The following is a 12,493-nucleotide window of genomic DNA, read 5'->3' on the forward strand; positions in this document are numbered from 1 at the left end:
GTACCCTGCCGTACCCTCCCGCTCCAGGGAATCCCGTGCCCGCACTCCGGTGCTGGAACCAAAGCGCTCCCTGCGCAGGACCGAGTCCTCCCGCTGAAAGGGAGAATGAGGGCATTTCCGTGAAGTTCGAGCCGGGGAGGAACGGGCGGGGGAGGAAAAGCCGAGTGCGCGCCAGGGATAAACAAACACAAGGGCACCCACGGAGCGAGAGGAGCGGCCGGGCCGGGCCGGGATGCTGCGGGGCGGGTTCCGTGCCGCCATGGCGTGAGGGGCCGGCGGAGCCGCGGGGAGGGGAGGAGGAGGAGGAGGAGGAGGACTGGGAGAGGTACGGAAGGAGGGCGGGGAAGCGGGAGGTGGAGCGGGAGCGGGGGGAGTCACTTTCTTCCTGCGTTGAAAAACGCGCCCCTCAGCCCCCTCCCCGCTCCGTCCCCCGGGGCTGCGGAGGAGAAACTTTTTGGCAGGCGGTCGGCGCCGGGCAGGGGCCGCGGGCGGTGAGTGCCCGTGCGGAGCGGGCGGCGCCTCCATCCCGCCCCTGCGCTCCGCCGCGGCTCCCGGGGCGGGGCGGGGGCGCCGCTGGCCGGCGGATTTGGGAAGGGGCGGTCGGTCCGAGCGCTGCCTCCGGCACACGGTGCCCAGGCCGTGCGGAGCCCGGCGGAGCGGCTCCAGGTGCCGGCGGGGCCGGGCAGCGGGAGCGGGGCCGCGGGGAGCAGCCCCCAGACGGGCACGGGCTTTTCCCGGCCGGCCCGACGGGACGGAGCTGCTGTCGGGGCACGGCAGGACGGGCCCGCCGGTCCCAGGGGGGTGGGGGCGTGCGGGGGACGTGGCGCTTTCGGTGCGAGGCTTCACCTGTGGGCGCCGGGATAACAGCTCTGCCCCTCCGCAGCACCGGGACCGCGGCAGCCTCCGAGCCTTGGGCTACCGAGTTCAGCCTCCCAAACATGCGTGCGTGAAAGGTAAGCGGCAGCATCCTTGTCTTGCACCTAGGCAGGAACAGAGCGACTTGCCCGATGCAACTTCCTGCCACTTCTTTTTTTCTTTATATATATGTGTGTGTGTGTGAGCTTGTACACACACACACATATATATATATATATATAATTTTTATTTTTTTAAATTGGGAAAGTTTTAAGTGACCTGGGACCAGAGCTGTCAACTCGGGAAGCTCAGTCTTCTCAGCCCCAGGCAGCGAGCTGCAGTTCCTACAGCTAGTATTGCATGAAAGCAGTACATCATCACTTGGTGTGTCTCATGCCAACTCTTAAAAGTCAATTTGCTATGAATGAAAGTAACCACCCTCTCTGTTCTTCTGTCTCTCCCTCTTGAAGCAATATAAAACTGTGACGTTTTTCTGTGTTTTCAAGTTGGAGTGGCTTGGATTATAACCATAAGCAATGGCAACATAAAGAGTAGTCACAACTGTGAATAAAATACAAGAAATATTGCTCAACCCCTGAGATTTTTCAGTCACACTAAGAAGATCAACTGCAATTTAAATAACACTAAAATTTTAATATAGTCTAAACAAAGACAAAGAAAATCTCAGCCTAAATATTGCCACATTGTATTTATCATGCCAACTATTATTATGACTCACTGCAGCGTTTCAAAAAAGGAGCAATTCGGCTGAAGGGCAGCAGTGGGAGTCAATAATTCAGATGCTGTTTATTACTCTGAAAGACTCTAGCTGGGTGCCCTTGGGCAAGTCACTCCACCTCCCCATGGCTCTGTTTTCTTCCACATAAAACAGATAAATGTGCTTGCTTGCTTCACAGAGGTGTTGAGAAGTTTAATTAATTAATTAGTTTCATAACTGCTTGTAGATCCTTGGGTACATCGTTCTACAGAAGTGCTAAGTATTAGCTAAGAGTTTCCTTACTGTGTCTCATCGCCTACATGTGTTTTCTTAAGTGACCTGAATTAGTTAAGTTTTTTAGGGGAAGTCAACAAAGTAGCAGTTTTGGATTGGGATTGTCTTGACTGAGATGTGAAACCAAAATATACTTACTACAGTGTATTGTAATGGGGCAGAGCTACGGGGCCTTTAAAAAAATGTCATTTTCTGGTTATTCAAAGTAAGAGCTTGCCTCTGTTGGTTTGTTTGAAGTAGTATGATGTTTTGCATTATTTTGAATTGCCATGAGAATGACCCGGATGCTCTTAAGATAATAGATGAGAAAGATATGAGAATAGTTTATAAACACATATGTATTCTCTGCTGTGAACACTGACCACAGAAGACACTTGGTGCTGATTTTCCACTACACATTGATGTACAGTCTTCTTTACGACCTGTTCTTTGGTTGTAAGAATGTTGCAAGAAAGAAACACATGAAACTGAACCATTGATTGCCTATGGTAAAAGCTGATAGATTTTGGTTGCCAAGGCAAACTCAGTTTTTATTGCAGCGTATATTAGTATTGTAACTAGATATTGAGTAAATATCTGCACTACAATGGAGAAGAAAATGTATTTTATTACCTGGCCAAATGTTACATGTGATTTTTATAGGTTGCGTACAGTTATAAGTAAAAATGGGTAGGTGAAAGCAAGTCTTAGAGTGACATCTTGGGTTTGGTACTTTTTGAAGGCTCATGAGGTCTGTATGTACCATTTATTTTCTTCAAGGACAATGACACAAAGTACATAAGCTTTTTTAAACCTGAATTCAAATAAAACCTAGATCAGTGGTGGTAAAAAGTCATTCATATCACCACCAGGCAGTTGTTGGGTTGTGAATGAACATAGGAAGTTTATATTTTAGTAGAGAAATGATCACATCCATCAGTACCCAGCAGTCTGACCAGTGAAAACTAGGGTTAAATGAGGAGGTAAATGTCCATAAAACTGAAGTGTCCCTTCTCTCAGAAGTGATTGCATTTAAAATTCAGTCATATTCTTAGGCTTGTGTCTGGAAACTTGCACATCTGGCACCCACAGCATTCTGCAGTAATGAGCAGAAATAAATCTAGTTACTATTTGCTATTGTTCTTGGATATTTTGCAAGAAATAAAGTCCTTTTTTTTTGGGGGGGGGGGGGGGGAAGGGGTGCTGAAGAAATTAAAAAATTAAGAAAAAACCCATCTTTCTGTAACCGTTGTTTTCTTGCTTAGACATGGTAATCCAAGTATGTGGTGAGTGAAAGAGGTTATGACTTTTTCTTAGCAAATTGTATTTAATTGGTAAATAGGCCATCTCAGCATCAAGTTTGTCCTGGCTGTTCTCACCTTCTTTGCTGTCTCCATCCAGCTGAAGTAGATCAAAGAGCATAATTACAACTTTGTATTCTCCTAATGCTGCTAAACCATGGTGCCACTTTGCGTTCAAGACTATAACCACATACTTGATATAAATAGTTTAATAGAGTCTGCATCTGACTCTCTTTGAGCCAGTTTTCTGTTTATATGGGTAAACTTTGTACTGATCTCTCTTAGCCCAGCTAAATCCATCTGGGATAAGATGAGGTGCAACAGTGCTGCATTAGTAAACCCCCAAACCCTTGTGCACTGCACTTTGAGCAGATTTGGCTATGTGCTAAGGATGAGAACTAGGCAGAGAAGCCTGCTAGGGAAAGGGAAATCTGTAAATGCCTCCAGAGATCTCTCTCATGAATGCTTTGTCAGTAAAAGTTTAGTAGAAGTGAAGTGTTGCTAATGGAGAGCTGACCAAAGGGGTCTGGTCATTCTGAGAATCAGATGAAAGAGCAGTGGAACTGTTTTCTCACATCAGGGCTGGCATGACACTTTCATCCACTTTTGGGACATGGTCAGGTGTGGAAGCACAGGCACAATGTGACTATTATGTACACAGTCTGAAATTACCTTTGTTTGGTCTTTCTGGTTTTCCCCTTGTTTCGTCTCAGAGTATACAGGAGGAAATAACATTGTTTAGAGTAGGCAAAGGATTGTAGGGACTCTGGTGACTTGGCTTTGGTAGGTGTTGTATCTCAGTACAAGAGAAATGTAATTTTAACATACAAATTCTTCTACCATGGTTGGCCTGGTTTAAGTTTTTATTTTGTGGGGTGTTTTTATCAGAAATTTTAATCATGCTGAACATTTTATATAAACCTGGTAAACCTTCTTCAGCCTTCTAATCTAGTGGCTGCCTAGAGTTTAAGTATTTTGAAAAGTTGTTCATGAGCGTTTCTGTGGATACCATGTTCCTTTTAATCATATCCTTGCAATCGTGGTTCATCACACTTTTTACCAAAATTATCCGTCCAGCTTCAGTTCTACTATGAGAGCCATGCCTGCACAACTTTTAGTCAGAAATGAGATCATAAGATTCTAAATTTCAAAATTAACCCATAATTTAATGATTGTGTTGACACCTGCTCACATGGCTCATGCACACTATGTTCTGCAGGAACAACATAGCCATTTAACTCCATCTGCAGTTGAGGCTTCTGTCCCTGAAAATGTAATGACCACTTTTTTCAAGGCTTTTGCTAAGGGTATTCTGGGGAGCACTGAGGACAACAGTAGCCCTGGAGGAACTACAGGACAATACATTTTATTGTCTGTCCAAGTTTGTTGCCCTGAAAAAGGCAGTTGCATCCTAGGTACATGTGTGTTACATCTATGGAGAGGAGCTATATGCCCTCTCTCTCTGTAGGGAGAAACCCTAGCTAGTGAGATATCAGCAGAGTTAACAGCAGAATTATATCAATAATAATGAACAGCACACTCATCTGCAGAGAGATGCAGCTAGCAGGTAGGGTGGTACAGTTTAGGTCTACGAACATAGTGAGTTTATCCTGTAACAAATGAGCCAATGGTTCTTCTGTGTGAGTACACATTTGGGGTCTGCACACTCACACTCCAAGATTATCTGTAGATAATATAAGAGCAAGTGTTGGTTTAAATTGCTTAGATTACAAGCTCCTTAGGTTCATAAATGGACTAGCATAAGCATCTTTGGACTTTGCTGTTAGTCCTGTATGCTGTCACAGTAATTTAACATATATGATTGCCATGGTTTTATCTCAGCTGGCAACTCGGCCGGCCCCACTGAGCCATTTGTTCATTCCCTTCAGTGGGATGAGGAAATGAATTGGAAGAATAAAAGTAAGAATGCTCATGGGTTGCGATACAGTCAGTTTAAAAGATAAAAGCCACACAAAACAGAGAATTCTTTCACCACTTCCCATGGGCAGACAAGTGTTCAGACATCCCCAGGAAAGCACAGCTCCATCACATGTAATGGTTGCTTTGGGAGACAAATGCTGGAACTCCAAACACATCTCTGTATCTTCCTCTTTCCCAGTATTGTATCATATGTTATAGAATATCCTGTGGTCAGTTGGGATCAGCTGTCCTGACTGTCCCCTTCCAACTCCTTGTGCATCCTCAGCCCCCTTGCTGGTGGGGTGGGGGAGAGGCAGAAAAGTTCTTGACTGTATGAATGTCGCTCAGCAGTAACTAAAACATCCCTAAATTACCGACACTCTTTCCAGCACAAATCCAAAACATAGCCCCATACCAGCTACTATGAAGTAAATTAACTCTACCCTAGCCAAAACCATCACAGTGAAAATAACAATAAAATACCCCTATAGTTTTGTACAACACTGAGTCATAGACAGGATACGGAGGCATAGCTAAAATGAGTTTTGATCCCATAGCAACTGAAGGATATGTTGCATTTTAGAATTCCTGTCTATTAATATGAAGTGCTGTGGAAATGCTTTAGAAATATAAATATTTGATATCTTCAGCTACTCAAGTTTGTAGTTATAGATACAGAGTGAGAGCTGGTTTTGTAAAACTCCAGCAGAATCACATAATTTGTTTACAACATCTTGAAGACAATTGAATTAAGGACAATTAGAACAATAAGCAGGGAATATTAAAACTGTTAATTATACATAGTCAAGAACAACAAATGAAGTGTCTTAAAACATTTACAAGTATTTGGATGAGTAAAGGTCAAGGCCAGCAAAGTAGACTTAGTTGGAAAGAAGATAAAAGTTAAAGTCTGAAATGAAAACACTTGTTTTGGTATCAGAAGTTTCTGGTGTTGTAATCAGCCTCCTCAGAAGTGAGGGAAGATGGATGGCATGCAATTCCCTGGGGTGGGTTAGGCACAAGGAGGAATTCTGGCAAGTAAATTGGCTTTCCCCTTTTGCATGTATGATTATTTTTTCCTGCCCTTTATTTGCGCCTCCTGGGCATTGTCATCGCTAAGTGAAGTTTTCCCAGTTCCTTCTTCGCTCCATGACTGTACCACTGGATCCACACAGAGGCTCCAGACCGCCCCAGGCATCCTGTTCCCTTGCTCCCTTCTTGTGATGGGTGGTTGTGCCTTAGGGCTGTGGGCTGCTCTCAGAGGAAGCCCTAAACATCGTTCCTAATACCTGACACCAGAGGGTACACAGCCTTACTGACCCCAAGTGGGCCTCTTTGTGAGGGCCAGGAAGATGAGCTGCTTCTCAGTAGTTGCCAAAGGAATATCGTTTCACCACACAGATTGTGCAGGAGCCCTTGTTCTGTGTTTCTGAAGTGCCTGTTACCATCATAGTCCTAAACCCCAGAGGTGCCCTACATGCTGTAATAGTGGATGAGTGGTTTGCTTGATTTCTGGGACATTAATGGAGCAGACAAAGGTAGGGAGTACATCCTCATGGCCCAGATGAAAATTCTCAAACTGCCTTCCTCCAGTGTTAACATCTGTGACAAAATGTCTAATTAAACCTAATTTTAATTACTGAAATGGCCTTTTGAAATTATGTCAGCACAGAATACAGTGCTGGTGCTCTAGAAGAAGTCTTTCTCTGGTAGTTTATAGTTTTAAGCCTTCAGTGGTAAAAGTGATTGGGCTTTCATTCGCTGAATGTGGATGCCTTAACAGGCATGTCTGTACTGGTTGGGTGTGATTATCTGCAGGATTCTAGATATCAGAATTACTTCCTTACTCATTCTACAGAGTGAGGTATTAGGAATGCTAGTGTTAGTGCAACCAAAAAATTACCGAGAAAGCATTTTTACAGGAGGATAAACTGCAAAATAAAAGGAAATTCTAAATTCCCAGATTATGGTTTGGACATGCAGATGATTTAAATCATGTTTCATCTTGAGGCAGAGAGAAGGTTTTGCATTCTCTGTGTGTGTGTGTCTATACCCTGTTAATTTATATATATATAGTGATAAAACAGACAAATAAGCTTTTAACTGAAAGGGATTAGCAAATGAAACTTCCATCACAGATGTCCTATGCATCCTACTGTGAACTTATAAAAATATTTTGCAGTTGCTGTCTTACCTGGCATGGTGGAGAACTAATGCAACCCTCAATTCTCCTGGAATTACGGTCTGACACAGCTGTGCACTGCTCTATACAGGTCCATTTAATTTGTATTAGATCAAAGGACAGACATGAGTTTAAATCTTGACTACTGACATGATGGCATATACTGATAATCCCTATAGGAACTGGCTGTTTCTGGTTGCCATTGGGATTTTCATAGCACAGCTGTTAGTCTGACATAAAAGTTGATACAAAGTTTCTTTCAAGGTATTTCAGATCATTTCAGAACAAGTGCAATACTAACACCTGGGTACCTCAGCTGTACTTTGTTTATGGCAGATGTAATTCTGAACTGTATTTGAGATTTCAGTATTTAAGTTTTGAAATACCTTTGAAATTATATAATTGTAGTATGTTTTTCATTGTGAAAAAATCAGAGGAAGAAATGAAGTAATGTCCCCTGGTGGTTAAGGTCGTAATAGGTGTTTTTCAAGTTTTAAGCAGTGATTTTTACACCTTCCTAGTATTTTTATTGGAAAGCCAGATAGTCACTGATTTTGGCTCACCAACCAAAAGGTCAGTGAATGACTCCTGACTGCTCCTGACTCTTGGGACATGAAGTTTCCCACCCTGGTGTCCTGCCCCACAGCTTTGAAAGGGTCTCAGTAGTACTGCTTGCTGATGTAGAAGCTATACAGCTTGGGACTTCGGTCAACAGATTTATTGTGATTATTACAGCACAAAAATAAGCTCATAGCTTTATTGGTTCTGCTCCATCATGCCCCTAATTATGCTGTATTGGATATGGTTTTCTGGAACCAAATGGCAATATATATATATGGGAATTAGTTTCCATTGACCCTTTCACCTCTCTGCTTTCATGGACTTACCCTGCATTTTTTAGTACCAGAATGTCATTGGAATCAGTTAGAAGACTAAATTGCTGTCCCATTTTTAAATATGTCTGCAAAATATTTAATTGGTGGTGAAACTGACTTTGTTGAACAAAACAGCTCTTCAGTTGATGTCACTGTCATTATTTTAAAATGCTACCATTATATAAAGTTACCAAAATTTCCAGCTGATATATTCCATGTTATAGATTCTGCTCCTCTCATTAGCAACAAAGTCAATTGCAATGTGTGTGAAAAGATATTTCAGATATTTGGACAAAGTGCAAAAAAAAGAGATCCTACACAAGTTTGCTTTTCTCTGCTGTGATCTAGCCTACCTCTTCTTGTGTTACTTTTTGGCAGTTGTCACCACTGGGACAAAAAGTAGCACATCCCTCTCCATTTAATGGAACAATATTCCACTCACCTCTCATTGCAATGCTACCTATTCATTTTACATTTTTGGTGGGACAGCAGCTGCTTCTGGTGGCTGACCATTTCTTGTTGAAAAATCTATGATTTTATTACCTGCTTTAGCACTGGGTTCTAAAATTGCTTATTTCAGTTTTAATACTAGTTCTTGTAATTTGTGACAAAACTGCAGTGACACTGTTGTTCAGAATGAAACTGCATGTTATAATATTACAAGCATTAAAAAAATTGAGTTAAAAAAGTTCATTTTCACCGTCAATCATTTATGAAGTGCAAAGAAACTATGAAATATAAGTCCATGCTGACTCAGAGGTCATTTTCTAAGGTAAAAGTTTGCACACTGAACCTGAAGATTTGATTTTCATCAGTATGGTGGAACAGATTTTCTTTAAATATTTGAATACATTTTTTAGGCAAACATTTGTTTCTCAGGTATCTCAGGTAGCGATAATGAGAACTTAGCCTTTGTGGAAAATAGTAGCTTCCCAAAAGAAGACAAAGAGTCTGACGTGTTCACGTCCCAGCCCTGGGCTTTGGGAAGATCTTTTATTCAGAAACCTGAATAATCTGTGGTGTTGTAATGTCTCCAGTCTGTGGAAGTTTTAGTCACCTGAAATCCAAGCTTTTTTGTTCCTGACTGTAAATGTTGACAAGGTGTCCGTGTCAGAGATGGGTCGTGGCTAATGTGGGAGATGCCAGCAGAGACATCTGCAACTTCTTCTGTTTTTTAAGTTTGGTCCCAGGAAAAAGCAGCTTCAAAGCAGAGTGGCTCTTCAGAACTGATACTACAGAAAGCCACAGTTCTTTACCTGTTTTTAATTTTTAATCACCCACAAGAAGGTCAGACTTCTTCAAGGACAGCTGTGCAAGTTGGTGATCGTAACAGTGCCATCATTTCCTCTCCCTCCTCCTCTGCCCCTCTCACTCCACTGCTCTCACTGATGAAGCAACGTTTCTGTGCACATGTGGCAGGAGTAAATGGGCCTTTCCTTTCTTTTAAATAGTTTATTTGGTAAAGTTATCTGTATAAACCAGTGTTTAGTTCAGTTAGTGGTTTCAGTTTTACAATACTTTTTTTTTTTTTTCTACAGCTGAACATCTACCAGTAATGCGGAGGGGGAGAACTAAAATTGTTAAGATTTAATCTGATTTGGGTGGTTTTTTTCTGGAATAATTGATGTTTTTTACTGTTTGTTTCTGCTGGCAGTGGAGTGGAAATCATGCAAAGTGCTCTTTCAATCTAGAACTAAATGACAACATTTTCAAAGCACACTGTATAATAGCATTTTCTTCTATGGGCAAGCATCCTTGCTTCTCCTTTTAATTTTTAATACTTAATCAGATCATGGTTTCCTAACTGAATAAAACTCCCTCATTTTCAGAAAAGGTTGAGTTGCTTGGTAAAGTTTTTCTTGGAAGATGTGGATGGTAATGATGCAGTGTAATATGAGAGTAAGAAATTCCTTTAGCTTTAAAAAGTGGTATTGTGAGTGCACATTAAATGATCAGAAGGCCCAGACTCCAACTCTTTCAAGCCCTGTGTATCAGGCAGACTCGTAACAGGTTCATGCACAACTGGTTAGCTGGAGCTGATGTGGACAGTGATTTGCACAGATCCAGCTTCACTGATAATCAAGGTTCAGGGGTTGGCGTGGAAAGGAAGGTGTACTCCTCTCCAGCTGCCTCCTCCCATCCCTCAGTCACACCAGGCTGAGCCCTGCAAAGTTACTGGGAGAGGGCTCACTGTAAAGGTAACAAAAAGGGTTTACTTTCAGAGTGAAATGTGCACATTAATGAAGAGTGAAAATGTGGGAACCTATTGAATGCTTAAGAGTACTATGACTTTTTGGCAACACTGGATGTGTTTGATGATGGTGTAATGATGGGAAATGTGTGTTCAGATTTGCAAAGGAGTTCTGGAAAACCTTGCTGTATATTCCCTAATCGTTGGTCAGAAATAACTTAATTTAGGGAACTCTGAAAACCATCCCTAAATTTATGCATGTTCTTAATTCTCACTGATTTTCAGAAGTACTTACAAAAATCAAACCAAAGGAAAGAATGCATGAAGTCCTTACTGCTAGCTGGGTTTTTTTTTTGCTTGTGTGAGCCAAGAAATTTTTTCAATAAATGCTTAACACAGAAAAAGCTACAAGCATTTTTAGTCTTTTGTTGGGGTTTTTTTGAGTGTTTTTTAGGTTCCTTCCTCTGCTCACAGTTCTAAAGGATCATAAAGGCTTTAAAAGAAAACTGCAGAGGTGTTTTTTATTATTGTGACAAAGCAGTTTTCTCATCAATTACAAAAATTACATCGTTTCTACCATTATGTATTGCTTTGGCTGGTTTTACCTCCTTCGTGTCAAAATATATAGTTTGCTTCAGCATAGAGAAGAATACAGTAGATTTGAGTATGTCTGGATAAATTATGGTGCATTTGTCTTTATGTATGTGTGTATGTGTTGAGAGTCTATGTAGATACAGTAAAAGTGTTACCAAATAAACCAGCCTGTGATAATGTGTCCTGTAACAATTGGTTTACATCAAAAACAGGGCAAAATGCACTTGTAAAATGCATTAAAATACTTAGAAAATGTCATCTTCCATTATGCTCTGTTTAAGCAATTATGCTGCTCACTGTAATTGATCATTTTAAGCAGTTACAGGGTACAATATTATTTGTGCCCTAGGTAGGAATTCGCAAGAAATGATGTATTTCTAGGCCAAAGACGTTTACTCACAAATTAATTTTAGGATCTGAGCACAAAAATCTAGAGGTTCTGGGCACCCAGTAGGAATGAAGGGTCCTTGTCTTCTCATATCAATGACTTTGTTGAAGCAGGATGTGGGCCTCTAAGTAAGGTTTTTGCAGCCTCAGTTTCTATTAGAAAATTTCAGCTATGGAATAAGGACCTATGGGGAGAAGTAAAAGGTTTCTTTGTACTTTAACTTCCTACAAATTTTATGACTGAATCCTATGAAACAGGTTTTCCATGGGAGCAAAAAAATGTATCTGTTTTTAAGTTTTCTTTCCTTCTATTTCTCCTTTTAATAATTGAAAACTACTGTTCATTATTTACATAAAACTGTCTCACTTGAGCCTGCTTTCCATAACCTTTTCCCTCGTAAGAATTCTAGGAATTTGCTGGCTTTCCTCAAGGGGATCTTGGCTATGTTTTATCTGTGACTTTAGGCCAGATAGTTGGTAATTTCTACAAAGTAACGTACTATGTTTAAATTGCATTTGCCTCTGCCTAGATTTCCCATTTGAGCACATTTCAAGAGGTAATGTACGTAGAAGAATATGCATTTTAATTCAATGTTCAGTCTTCTTGGTAACTGGCAGTAAATCTCCACATGTAAAATGAAAAGCACGTTGGAAAAAAATACTAATAATAATACGAATAATGCAAACCCCTAAATGCCCAGAAGCCAAGTATTTCAGCTGGTTTTCTAAGACTTTGCCACTTACTAGTTTCCCTTTTTGACTCCTGACTTGCTCTTTTTTTTTTTTTCTTTTTTTTAAAAATGAGGACGTGTCAGAACCGAAGGCCTCAAGCCCGGTATAAAGTGACCCCAGCACAAACCTCCAGCATTCCTCATCTTTCCCTCTCTCCAGCTGCTAACATCAGCCAAGGCAGCACGCAGGCTTGGCTGCCGCCAGCTCCCTGGCTCTCCCCCTCCCTCCTCCCTTCCCAGCCTTCCCCACTTGCCAGTACAGTCAGCACTGCTTCATACTAGGCACTGGTGCAATTATTTGAGATTTCGAGTACAAGAGCTGTTGTTGTGTCCCTTCAGCTGGTATCAGCTACTAGAGGGCAAGGTGTGGGAAGGAAGGAAGGGGCATTCTTCAAAGTGTACAGCTTTTTCTCTCGGGTGAATTGCTCTGCAGACGTTTTGTCTGAAGTATTCATATAGAAATGAT

General features: G+C 41.6%; 1 protein-coding gene across 4 annotated transcripts in view; it reads left to right on the top strand.

Moving 5' to 3' along the window:
* The first annotated feature begins 323 nt into the window (after positions 1-323).
* Positions 324-12,493, top strand: part of DSE (dermatan sulfate epimerase) — a 34,673-nt gene continuing 22,503 nt past the window's right edge. For 2 of the 4 annotated variants that reach the window (XM_086876860.1, XM_086876862.1), the window contains exons 1-2: positions 324-491; positions 884-953. The gene's annotated coding sequence lies outside the window, so the exon portion shown is untranslated. Of the gene's footprint in view, positions 667-883; positions 954-12,493 lie in introns of all 4 variants that reach the window. The other 2 variants (XM_086876861.1, XM_086876863.1) reach the window with 2 other exon arrangements.

This window comes from Cyanistes caeruleus, chromosome 2, assembly GCF_971803275.1.
Source record: "Cyanistes caeruleus chromosome 2, bCyaCae1.hap1.1, whole genome shotgun sequence".
In the NCBI taxonomy this organism is placed as follows: domain Eukaryota; kingdom Metazoa; phylum Chordata; class Aves; order Passeriformes; family Paridae; genus Cyanistes; species Cyanistes caeruleus.